General features: G+C 44.8%; 1 protein-coding gene across 16 annotated transcripts in view; it reads right to left on the bottom strand.

Annotated features, from left to right (window-relative positions):
* Nucleotides 1–5,220, bottom strand: part of KALRN (kalirin RhoGEF kinase) — a 360,200-nt gene extending 354,980 nt beyond the window's left edge. For all 16 annotated transcript variants that reach the window (XR_003398843.1, XR_003398844.1, XM_026853030.1 and 13 more), the window contains exon 1: nucleotides 5,152–5,220. The gene's annotated coding sequence lies outside the window, so the exon portion shown is untranslated. The remainder of the gene's footprint in view (nucleotides 1–5,151) is intronic.
* Nucleotides 5,221–12,190: the final 6,970 nt, after the last annotated feature.

Genomic DNA, 12,190 nt, shown 5'->3' with positions numbered 1-12,190 from the left:
ACATGTTAATTAAGGAAGTACATAAAGGAGAAATCTCCTGCTCTAAGGAGATGTTATTGGTGGATCTTGGCAAGCTGCTGGTGTCCGAGCGCCAGGACAGTAAGTGCTGGCAGTGACTAGACATTCTCCACAGAAATTGTTTAATTTAGTCCATGGCTACAGTTAAAATGTATGGAAAGAAATACACAACTGATCCTGAACACTGCATTTGCAATCTGTAAATTAAATTGGAAATCCCAGGAAACATTTTGATTTCTGCATTAGCCTTAGAGTCCTGATGAGGATATCTAAACAGCCCCTATAGGTAAAAGCACATCTCTATCCTCAAAAATGTCCTAACACTCTTGAAAAACAAAAAGAAAACAAGCAAACAAACCCCAAACAAACAAAACAAACCCCAAAATACCATCAGGCTCAGACCTCATCAAAAGACCTGGAAACTCTACAGTCTAAACTTCCTTGTTTTCTTCTTCAAAGAAAAATCTCAATCGATGCAGCAGCAAATTCTAGATGAAAGTGTGATGGCCCAAACCCACTAGGAAAATTCAATAGTCAAGCAATGCTATGTTTTTCTAATAGCATATTTCCTCTTTTTGGAATTTCTGTTGATTTCAAACTACATCAGGGAATGGTATAAAATGGAATACATTTTTCTGTAATAAAATATAGAAGAATTGTTGATGTTTCATTTGAATTTTCCATTCCAGAGGAAGAGAAGAATGGAAACTTTTAATTTAAATCAAAACATTTTGTGCAAATGCAAAATATTTACACCATTTGAAAATTAAATATTTTGGTTAGTTCTATTCCCAACCCAATACAAATTCCAGTATCTACAAATCAGCGTTTGAGACCCCCTGAAACCTATATCTGAACTCTTCCAGCGCCCAGAGGGCCTGGGGTCTCATTTCAACCCTTTCTCTGAATAGTGAAGTGCATCCATCACAGAAAAAGAAAAAACATGCCCCTCCACATGTGCTCCCATGTACCTCCGGCAGTAAGTGACCTGTGGTGTCTTTGGACAAGTTTTTGGGAAGGTCAGTGTCTCCTCCTTTGAGCCTTCCTCTTTGATTCATCCTGTTGGCCTAAATTTAGTGAAACCTAACTCCAAAGTTGTCCTTTCATCTCATCTATTTACACTGAAATTCTTCCTCGGAAAGACCTTTTGGGAAATCTCTCTCTGTTTTTCCTTCAGGCTCTCAGCCAGGCTCAGACATCACTGTGACCCTGCTCACGAGGCTGTTCCCGAGACATGTAATGTTGGGGAGAGTGAGTTTCTGAAAGATGGAGATGGCCAAACTGTTTGTTACCACATCCACTTTTCCCAGCCCCATGCCTTTTGGTACCCAAAGTTCACAGAAAAACCTGCTACTTTGCTGAACATGCGTTGGGAGCTCTGCTTGTCACAGCTGCAGCAGCTCACCGTCTCACTACACACCCTTCTGCTGTTGATTCCTCTGTGCTCAGCCACCCTCTCAGAAACCTGGCCAGCCTCCTCCTTTGTACTCCTGCCTCTGCAGATAAGCAGACCGTACCTGGGTGACAGGCAGCAGCCCACACACTGCCGCTCTTCTAAGCCCTCCCAGGGAAGGGGAAGCGCTGGGAAGGATCTTGAGAAACTCTTCTGGGTGGGATGCAGGGAAAGGGCAAATGCTTTCAGTGAGACCCACAGCATTAGTCAACTAACAGGCTTTTCATAGCCTAAGTGTATGAAAAGCTCCATGCATGGGAAGGGAACATGGTAACTCACTCCCCTCCCTCTCCTGAGAGCCTCATACGCTTCCTCCCATATTGCACTGATCAATAGAAAATCTCCTATAAATATAATCAAGCAGCTGAACAACATCCCAAGTTAACCCACTCTTCTAAAACAGCATCTGTGTTTCCTAGCAAAGACTATAAGCCCAGCTTCCAAAATATTTCACCACCTCTCACTGAAAAAAAACACCTAAAATAATCTACAAGCTGTTTTATTTCCTCTCCTCTGTGCTCATCTCCTTCTCAGAATACAAAAACTAGTCTCTGACCTGTAGCTTGCTCTCTAATCATTCCCAAAGCCATTCCATTGCTGGAAGCAACACAGTGAACAACCGAGGCAAAGCCAAGATTTTATTAGGGTTTAGGCAACAAGCAGGTGGCCAAAGCCTCCTCCCTGCCAACTCCCAGCTACATCTGCCTCCACGAGGTCAGTGGTGGAAGCAATCAGACAGCAATGGCCGGGATGCACCGCGCCCCCGACTGCTCAGGCCACCCCTCTGCTTATGAGTGCTGGAATAGGATTTTCAGGTGCTGTTTAGACAGACATACACATGAACTTTGCTTGTCTAGCTCATACATGAGATCACTGGAAGAAATCAAGAACCAGTTCCAGGAAATAATCCCAACATTATTTGCCCCTCAACTCTCCCGCGGCATAGGGATGTGGATGCAGAGTCCTGCGCCTGCTGCTCGCTGCTGGCTGAGCCACCGTGGGGAAGAGCCAGGCACAGAGCCCCAGACAGCATTTAGGCGGGATGAATCCATGCCCAGCTAGTTAGAGCTGTATTTCAACTCAGAAATTAAGTGCACTTCTGAAAGCTTGAGTGCTCCTCTGAGATTACATGGCTGTGCGGGCAGGTCCTGTTGTGCCTGCTGTGGAGCAGGCAGCAGCCAACATCACTTCCCTGCCTGTCCTGCATTGCTGCTCTGCATGGTCCAGGTGTGGCGCATCCCCAACACTGAAATACAAAGCATGGTATAGTCCCTGCCTGAAGGAGATTGTTTGTTCTCTGCAGCTTTCCTGTCAGATTATGGACTAAAAATCAAGCTGGTAAACCACAGCAGATGAGAAAAGAAATAAACTATGTGAGATGTTCAGTTGAGATTTTTTCGTGTGTGCTTATAAATTCTGCTGATGTAAGGAGAACCCCCTTGACAACTTTACTGTACTGTTATCGTTAAAATTAACTGTAGTATAAAACTCTGAAGAAGACTCAATAAAACTCTCCTTTTCCTTGAGGAAGCCTGATTACAAATGTGATGTGCTCCCAGACTCTGCACTAACTACAGAACAATTTATTTTTATCTTGCAAAGTCCAGCTATTTGATTTTTCTATTTTGGCAAACATTTTCTCGTCTGTGCTCAAAACATACTCTAGAAAGTTATTCCATTTTAATTAAAAAGAACCCAGCCATCAGTTGAAGTGCCCAAATCCTTTTCTTAATTTGCTTTATTACGACAACTCAGGGGAAGTCAGGGCAGTACCTAAAACTCTGGGCTGGAGAGTGATGCTGGGGCTATTACAGGAAGATACTAGTAGTTCAGAGTATTCTATCTGCAAAGGCCCCTGACAATTGTTGCCTGTAGTCACTGCGTTTGGAGACCATGGAGAGGAGGCGCAAATCCTAGGACCGCTATCTAGCTAGCTCTGTCAGGAGCTGGCACATTCTGAGCAGATACAAGTCGAGTCTACAAGGAGTGAGCTGTCCTCTGCCTGCAGTGGATCACGGTGTGAAACCCCAGGGGATCGTGTTGGCGCTGCTTGTTTAACGCCCCCCCACAAGGCAAGCTTGGCCCAGGACAGCCTCTAATGAGCTGATGATTTGGTGCAAGACCCTCTGGCTCAGAGCTCAACACAGGCACCGTCAGTGTAAGAGGCTACATAAACGATCCAGACAGGTTGTCATTATTAAATATTCCATGAATTACTAAATGATCCTGCAGTCATTTCCATGCGAAGCAACAACAGGAGCCAAGAACTAAATTGCAGTACAGTGCCTGCATAAATTCCTCCCTTTCACTTCCCCAGAGTGCCCAGTTCAGCTTTGTGTTGCAAACAAGTCTGTAGGTATGCTGTGTTTTTATGACTATGTTCCCCTCTTTGGAGCAGTGAAAGACAACAACCACGTAAAATATTTCAGGACATCCATAATGATACACCAGTGCAAGGTAAAGTAGTCCTGTATGCCAGTACTGTTGGGATACTCAGGTTTTCACACGAGGCTTCTGGTGTCTCAGAGTCCTGGATTTTCATGTTGTTGGTCAGAAAGTTTAGGGTTTCTAGAGTCGCAAATCATCTGCCCAAATCCACGCTGGACTCATGATCCCTGGACCATTTAACTGTTGCTACATGGGAAGATGTCTCATGCCAGCCATTAGTCAAGACAAAAGCTTTCCCTGCCTGGCCAGGCATCTCCACAGCTCAGCAGGGTGACGAGCCTCATCCTCACGGGCCCCACTCCAGCACACGGGGGAGAGCCAGGGAGGAGGAGTCCGGGTACCTAACAGCCTCGCTGCTACTCCTCTCCCCTCTGCAGTCAGCATTACTGCAGAGACGAAGGAAACAAAAAGCAAGGACTGCAAACAAGGGGGATGGCTATTTTTGATGCAGGTTTTATCATTGCAATAGGGAAGATCACCAAAAGCAGCCTGAAAGGTTTGCAATCATCAGAAACACTGGCACTGGAAATACCCCAACTTTATGCTGCCTATTTGAGTGACTTCATGCAAGATTATGATCGCTTATGACTTTCTCTTTCCCCTCTCCCTGACAAGTAATAATTCATGCCAGAAACAATATAAACCAAGCCATTCTCAAAGCCTTTTTCATATTGTCTAGTCCTCATCCACCCCCAGGTCCTCGAGATTTGTCTCCTGAATGAAGGCTGTAAATCTTTGTGCTGGGTGGCAGGAGAGCTTTGAGCATCATAATAATTATGTAAACGCAGCATAAATGGTACTTTCAACTGCAAGTTGATTGGGACTGCAAATGAAACACCAGTGATTTACAGGGCTGAGTGTTTCTTACAAACAGGAATTAATGCTCTTCATTGACCTTGAACCCGAATCAGGATCCCTGAACCATCCTGAATGCTGAGACAGCACCGGTCTAGGCTGGAGCTGAGAAGCTGCATTTCATCCCACCTGTGCTGCCCATTTACCTGTTTCTCAGAATATGAAGAAAATCAACATAGGCCAGTTTCCTACACTCTTGAGTATTACTGAACAGCCCTGTTCCACATACAGCCCTTTTCTTAGCAGAAGAGCTAAGTTAAGTACTACCAAGTCCAAATATGAAACTGGTCCATTGTGACTCTGCAGTGCCATAAGGACTGAGATGCAGCAGGTAGGGGTCATGATGGGCTAGAGGAAGAGAGAAGAGATGTGCTCACCTGACACAAAGGCCACTTTCTCCTTCAGTATAGGAAGGACATCAGCAGCTTTTAAACCATCATTTCGAAAAGAACCTGCAAAACAGAGGAAAACATGAAAGCCACATTAGAAGAGAGCATGTCCTTGCTCACAACTTCATGGACACTCCATGTTTCTCAAAATCAGACTGGAGAAAGTCTGTAATTTACACAAAAGCACCAAGGAAAAGACTTTAATAGCTGATACACAAACAGCATTAGCATCAATAGAGATACATTTGTAAAAAGACAATACAGATAATTAGCTCATCACTTAATCATTCAGAAGTTCTGAAAGGTTAACAATTGTCCACCAAGTAATCATATTTACCCGCACTGCCTTTTTCACAGACCATACTATAAAGCCTGGGAGATGCCCAACTTGCACAACAATCCAGAAGTCTCCCTTCACTGTTTTGAACACAGTCCAGGCAAAATTGCAGGGAACATTACAGCACATACACATCCATTTAACATCAGCCCTTGAGACAGATTTGCACAGGGGCTGGCTTAAAAAAGGCTTTTCCCCTTCCCCCGTTTCTGCTCTACATAGCACAGCTGGAGATGGAACAGCTCAAGGTGGCGACCGTGATCAGGAGGAGGACATGTTCCTTACCAGCCAGCCAAAGTTTTCCCCGGGTAAGGAAGCACATCCTCATGTAATTCATGCTGTTTGATTACATGTTAAATACACCTGCACAGGCAGGTATATAAATATATCTGCACAGGCCTGCCCTGCAGTGCCAAATTATTTAATGTCTCCTCAAAGTTCACCAAGGAAATCCCTGATTTTTACTCTCTTGGAAGCCTTAGGAAAAGAAATGCCAATGACTTCAGCCACCAGCAGCATCTTTCTGCTTTGCAAAAGACCAGCAGTAACAGATCACCCCACAGCAAGCCAGCCACTGCTATTCCACCAGCACTATTACAAAACAAAAGGTGGGTTTGAGGTACATCTTTGCAGTTGCTCTGAAAAGTAACTTACCCATCACTGGGTAGTGAATGCCTATCATGACAAGTAATTTTTAATATGGCCTTAAATCTATTCCAGCCCATCAAAGAGTACAACACATTTGAAACCCTGTATTTTTACTTTTTGCCTTTCACAAGCAGGCAGCAACCCCCATTCTTCTGAATGATGCCAAGGAAAAATAGTCTTCTCACTAAGCTGCTTCTTGACTGGCTAGAAACAGGGCCATATTGCTCCAGCCATCGCACATTCCTTGCTGAACACAGCTGATGACACCTGACCATCTGGGTCTGAAAGTGGGAACGGGGATAAAAGACCCCCTAAGTATTGTCATCTATTTCTTGCATCATGCAGCCTGCCAAGGTACAGTGCTTCGATCCATGCAGGCATGTGGAACAGAGAGGATGAAGGCTGTAACAGCCGCTTTCACCTGCAGCTGAACCTGTGTACCTACAAATGTTACTATTATTATGGTTGAGTTACTGCTAATAGCAAATGAAGTAGCATTTGCCATTTACAGTCAGCTTGTGAAACAAGATTGCCTTGTCCATGCAAATATGTCCCTCACCGGTGACCAATGGCTACAACTACCTCTCTAGTCCTCGCCAGCTCTCAGGTGTCACCTCTGTGACACTCAGCTCCAGAAGATGAGCAAACTCACCACCTGAGCTCTGCTTCTGAAAATCAGCACACAAAGGAGTGATGTAATTCAGTGCAAGGCCAAGACCAATGTAACTGCAATTTGAACAGGCATTGGAGCACAGTCCTAAGAGATCCCTAAAGAGTGCTTTGTGTCAGTAATGTGGTTTGGGACCAGGGAAACTAGTCCTGGTTGCTGAACTCATTCTGTGTTCAAGTAAGCAGGGCTTTGTGCACTCTGTGTTAAATATTTGAGACTTTGCTATTAACTTATCCTCTTAACAAGAATAACCTCTCAGATCCCAGGCTGGGGCTAGCTCTCACATCAAAGGTAGGAACCACTCAGCCACAGGCAATGTTTAGAATTTAAGCAGCTTTGTACATAAGCATTGTATCCAACAGTGAAGCAAACGAGAACAGGCGACGTGCTAGACACATCACTGTGGCTCAAAGACACTGATGCAGAGAGTACTGGGCCAAATTTGTCCAGCTGCAAGATCAGAAGTTAGTGCAAGTTGAGTTTTGGCCAACATTTGTTAAATTTGTCAGGAAAACAGCAAAGTCGATTCTTAGGGACTTAACTGTGCAGTAGACATACAACTGAAGTCTTAGTGAACATTACCAAAAAAATGTCAGTGGGTGTGGTATTCATATATGTAAAACACACAAGAAGGACGTCTTAGCAAAAGCCCACTATACTGACAGCTGAATGACAATTTCAAACACTCTCCCACAAGGAAGGACTGCATCTCACAAAGATTATATGCATGGACACCAGGAGAAAAATGTATGACTTTTAAAGATGGTCACATCCTGACCTGCAGCAGGGCAGGCTGCAAGCAAGGGGCGTGCCTCTAACAGACCCTATGTCCTAACATTGCACAGGAGAGGCAAGAAAGGACAGAAATGGAGACAGTGCTGCCAGAAGGTGCTTTCATTTTCCTCAGTATCCCCCAGGACATGTCAGTCGTGCTCCAAAATGATGAATGAATTAGAAACCTGTGAGCCCGTCCTACAACCAAGGAATCAACAAAAACACCCAGGAGCTGCAAATGATGAGGGAGGAATCTCTGAAGGTAGATCAGTGCCTAAAGCAATGCCCTCTCTCTGGGTGACGTACACGCTCGCCCAAGTGGCAGCTCATGACCCACAGATGAGACCATGGCCATTGTTTTCAGAAGTCACTCCAACTCCTGACAAAATCCTTGTGTTCGCATCTATATCTCAGAGCATGCTGTCAGGTTTTCCAGCAAGGGCTGTGGGAAGGAATGCATAAATGGGAAAGCCAATGGCTGTAATAAGGGCTCCAAAAGCAAAAGCAAATCTGCCTCCAGGAGGGCCCAGCACAGCAGTGATGCATTCCCCAGTTCATAAGTTATTACAAGCATACCCCTGATAATACTCATTTTCATCCTATTCCTCAACTGTTTCTAATACATTTGTTTTGTTTGTTTGTATGCTGGATCCAAAGTCATGTCTGCATAGCACCATCCAATTTTTGCTGCAGAGCCCCAGGTATACAACCATCTATCCAGTTCGCTGCTAGAGAATAACGAAGGCTGTACTTTGTATCCTGTCCTTCACCTCTCTCCTACTCCCATAAGACACAAGCCCTTCTGTGACAGAAGGACAGAGAAATACAGATGGATGAAGAAAGAGCAGGCTGAACTCTGAGCCATCCAGCTCATTGTCCATGCAGTGGTTTTCTAGTTCACCATCACCATAAGCATGGGACTGACTACACAACAATGCCCCTCTTGCCCTTCTATCTACAAGTCTCACTATGGTCTGCAAAGAAGCTTGAGCACTGCAATCACCTCTTTACCAAGAGAGAGGCACAGAGAGCACGGTGCCATGTCCCAGTCACCCTGCAGCCCCTCACACCTCATATCACAGCCTGGCTTAGTGTGTTATCAACATAGCAGGGACACTGTAACTATCCACCAACTTTTATTACTCCAGTGACATGAGAAGAAAGCACACCATGCTTGCAGGAGCAGCTGGCAGAATAATGTGTTCTTGTAAACATGGAAGCACTGAAAAATTTAAAAAGTGGATCCTCAGCATGGCTGAGTCACGTTTCAGGGCAGAGCAGTGTTGCACATGCACAGCCTGTCTCCTAGCAGGGATTCCCAGCACAGCAGAAGCAGCTCACAGTTTTAGGTGAGATGCTGTAATGAGAAGCCAGCTGGGTGAGATGGGAAGTTTACGGCATGCTTCCACATTAAATGCAGCAAACCTTAAATTGAGAAAAGAAAATTCCTTTTTCCCCACACAAATACCCCAGTTGGCCTGGGGAACTGGCTGCTGCAGGACGTGGAGGTCAGCAGCTGAAGGGCCTTCCCGAATTGGTTAGAGATCTGCAAACAACAAACATCTCCAGGGAACTGTAAAGATTAACAAAATAAGCAAGAGTTTTGGAAAGAATATAAACTACAGACTTTGGAGTGAACTCTTGGAATGAAATAAAAATTATCCCTGGAGAGAACTCTGTGGGCTTTAAGATTTCTTTCTCTAAGCAGAGCACAGGGCCTCTGTTAGAGACACCATCTTGGGCTAGATGGACCAATGGTCTGCTCCAGAGTGGCTTTTCCTAGAAAAGCTTGATTTCTAATCTGAAAAAATGCAGGGTTTGGCTTCAAATAAAGATCAGCTGCTGAAAATATGGAAATACTTTCTATACTTAAAAAAAGTATGTGTAGGCAAGAAGAAGGCCTCCTGTCAGAGCACTGCATGGGGCTTAATCACTTGGCTCCTGATGTCTTCAGCGGGAGTTGTTCATCCCAAGTCCCATGCAATGTTTCAGGAAAGGCAGCCCACATTCTCATAGTTCCCAGAACAGATTTGACTATTTAAAAACTTTGGAATGAAGTTTCTTTAACCAAACAAAACTGAACTCCTTGGGCTAAAACCCATCCCTTGAGGAACTCTACTGGAGTCCAGGAGGCAACAGTAGGATTAATCTGGTCCATATTGGGTTTTAATTCTAGTTATATCCTAGGCTTACCATAGTCTATTTGCCTTCATACCTCTTTTTTTTTTTTTTCCCCCTCAAAGACTCAGTAGATTTTTTTTTTGCTTGCCATAGGGTAGCATCTTCACTTTCTACAACATACAAACAGAAGGGACATCTGATGTGAGCAAAGAGAGGCAGGACAAAGGAGACTTTATTATTCCCATTGTAGCCTTTGCAAACTGAGACACAGCAATATTCACTCATCCAGTGTCAGAAAGTTTGTGTAGAGCTGAACCCTCGTTTTCCCAATGCTTTCCCAATGCTTTTCTCATACAACCATACCTTTGTTTTTTGGCAGAATATAATCCTCCTTCTTCTCTTTACACTTCTTGCTTCCTCCTCCTGCACTTTTCTCTCCATTATTCTTTCTTTGTGCATTTCTGCCTCAAATATGTACTTTTTATGTGTGCTAAACCCTCTTTAACCCCTTCCTCCCTTTCCTGCATGCTATTGTCTGTCCCCACAGGGTTGTGAGCCTTCCTAGATTGATTTCTCTGATTTTCTACGAGCCATGGAGAGGGGCTTAGCCAAGGGCTGCCGGGACCTTTGCCGCTGGGATTTTGCTGGCTGAGGCTCATTGGTTCAGAGGCAGAGAGGCCACAGCATGGCACAAGCATTTGGTTGAATAGAAGCAACATGTGCTCCGGACTTGTATTTTAGCACCATCTGGCAGAGATAAATGGGGCTGGACACTCTGCATCTGCCGATCGCTCCTCTGCGGACAACAGCCTGATCCCTGATGCAAAGAAAGCATTTTACTGCCCTGAGCCCCCCAGGAACCTACAAGGCTCTCCTGCCACAGTTCCCTGCTGCAGGCAGTGGCAGAGCAGGTTTTGGCTTCACAGAGGAAAGAAGGGAGGATTGGATTGGATTGAATCTAAAGGCAGCACCAGCCAGAAAAGATAACAAAATTAACCTGTAAATATCTTTACTAACTATTATTGAAGATTAACCTAGAGCTACATACTTCACAAAGGTTATTATTCTCCTTAATAACCAATAAAAAGTAATACCTGGCCTCACAGGAAGCATTTATAGTCCTAGGACTGCAGATCACAGTGTGGCAGGGCCAGGGTGAAAGGCAGGTTGGACTAGCACCATAGCCCTGGGGTGGCTGTCCCCCTCCACCCTTGGTTTGCTTTCTCAAGCAAGAACTTCACACCTGGTGCCCCTGACATGTCTGCCCTGCCCAAACAAGTGGAGGAAACAGGCTGTCTGTATTCAACATACCTTGAGCAGTAAGCATGGCCACAGCGTGCAACACTCATCAGGGGAGACCAGAAAAAGCTAACACGGACATTGCTGATATTTTCCATGGAAGCACAGCTGGCATTGGCTGTGTTTCTCACCCCATGAAGAGCAGGGGCTAGAGCTTGCTTGCAGCTCTGCAGTGGAAATTTAAATAATCCCTAGGACCTCTGTAGACTTGTGATGGCTTTCTCGCTATATAACTGAAGACCCACATAGCATTTAAGCTTGTGGTTGAAACCTACTTATTTCTGCACGTCTAAGTGTGTTAATCACAGGATTATAGACTTATAGGTATGCAAAGTGGGTTATAGGTACCTCACAGAGGATCCAACCATAAATCGGCTGTGATTCTGATATCTAGTACTCCTGTTAGTTTTGCACAATCTAAATGTTTTTATGCCCCGAGATGTAGTGTGCAGACTGACACACATACCCACAAAATAGCCTCAAAAGTTGCAAGAACCATGGACACCAACTAGATAGTCTGCACAGAAGACTAATTCCACTGCACCCCATGCTAAGCACTTTATCCCAGCTCAGGACAAAAGTTATACTCATTACATTGCTGCATTTATTCTAAACTGAAAAGATGAATGTTGTTTTTATATGTAACACTTAGGCTCAGTCCAAGACTAATATTATTTTCTCTGTGTTTCCTTATTCTGCCCTTCATTTTATTAATTATACACCACTACTGCTCACTGGAACATCCTCCTGGTCACAGATATTGGGTGGCAATACTACAGACTACCTCTGCTTCCAAGTTTTGTCAGTGCTTGTCAGAGGTCCAGCTGCTTTTATGCCCCCTCTACAGTGACAGGTCAGTCCCTCTGATTTCCCACTGCTTGAATCCCTGCAAAGGGACAGCCACTGCCAGCACAGCCCCCTTCCCTCCCCTGCCTGTGACACCGAGAGAGGCAGGGCTGGGGTTTGGGGGCGCTTGCTAATTGCCGAGATTGTTATTCCTTCCACGAGGTACTTGGCAGCATCAAGCCTCCCAGCACAGCCTTTGAAAGTCCACACATTTAAACAGTAGCCTCAGCTTGAAAACACGCCAAAGAATAGGCAAGGCTTCAAGAAAGATACAGCTGCTTACAGCAGGCATACAAATTCATTAGCCTCTGCGCACATGTGGCCTCTAATAA

Source organism: Athene cunicularia (genome assembly GCF_003259725.1).
Source record: "Athene cunicularia isolate RWA chromosome 7 unlocalized genomic scaffold, athCun1 chr7_part1, whole genome shotgun sequence".
Lineage (NCBI taxonomy): Eukaryota > Metazoa > Chordata > Aves > Strigiformes > Strigidae > Athene > Athene cunicularia.
The sequence above is the reverse complement of the archived record's forward strand: the minus strand, read 5'-3'. Positions and strand labels throughout refer to the sequence as shown.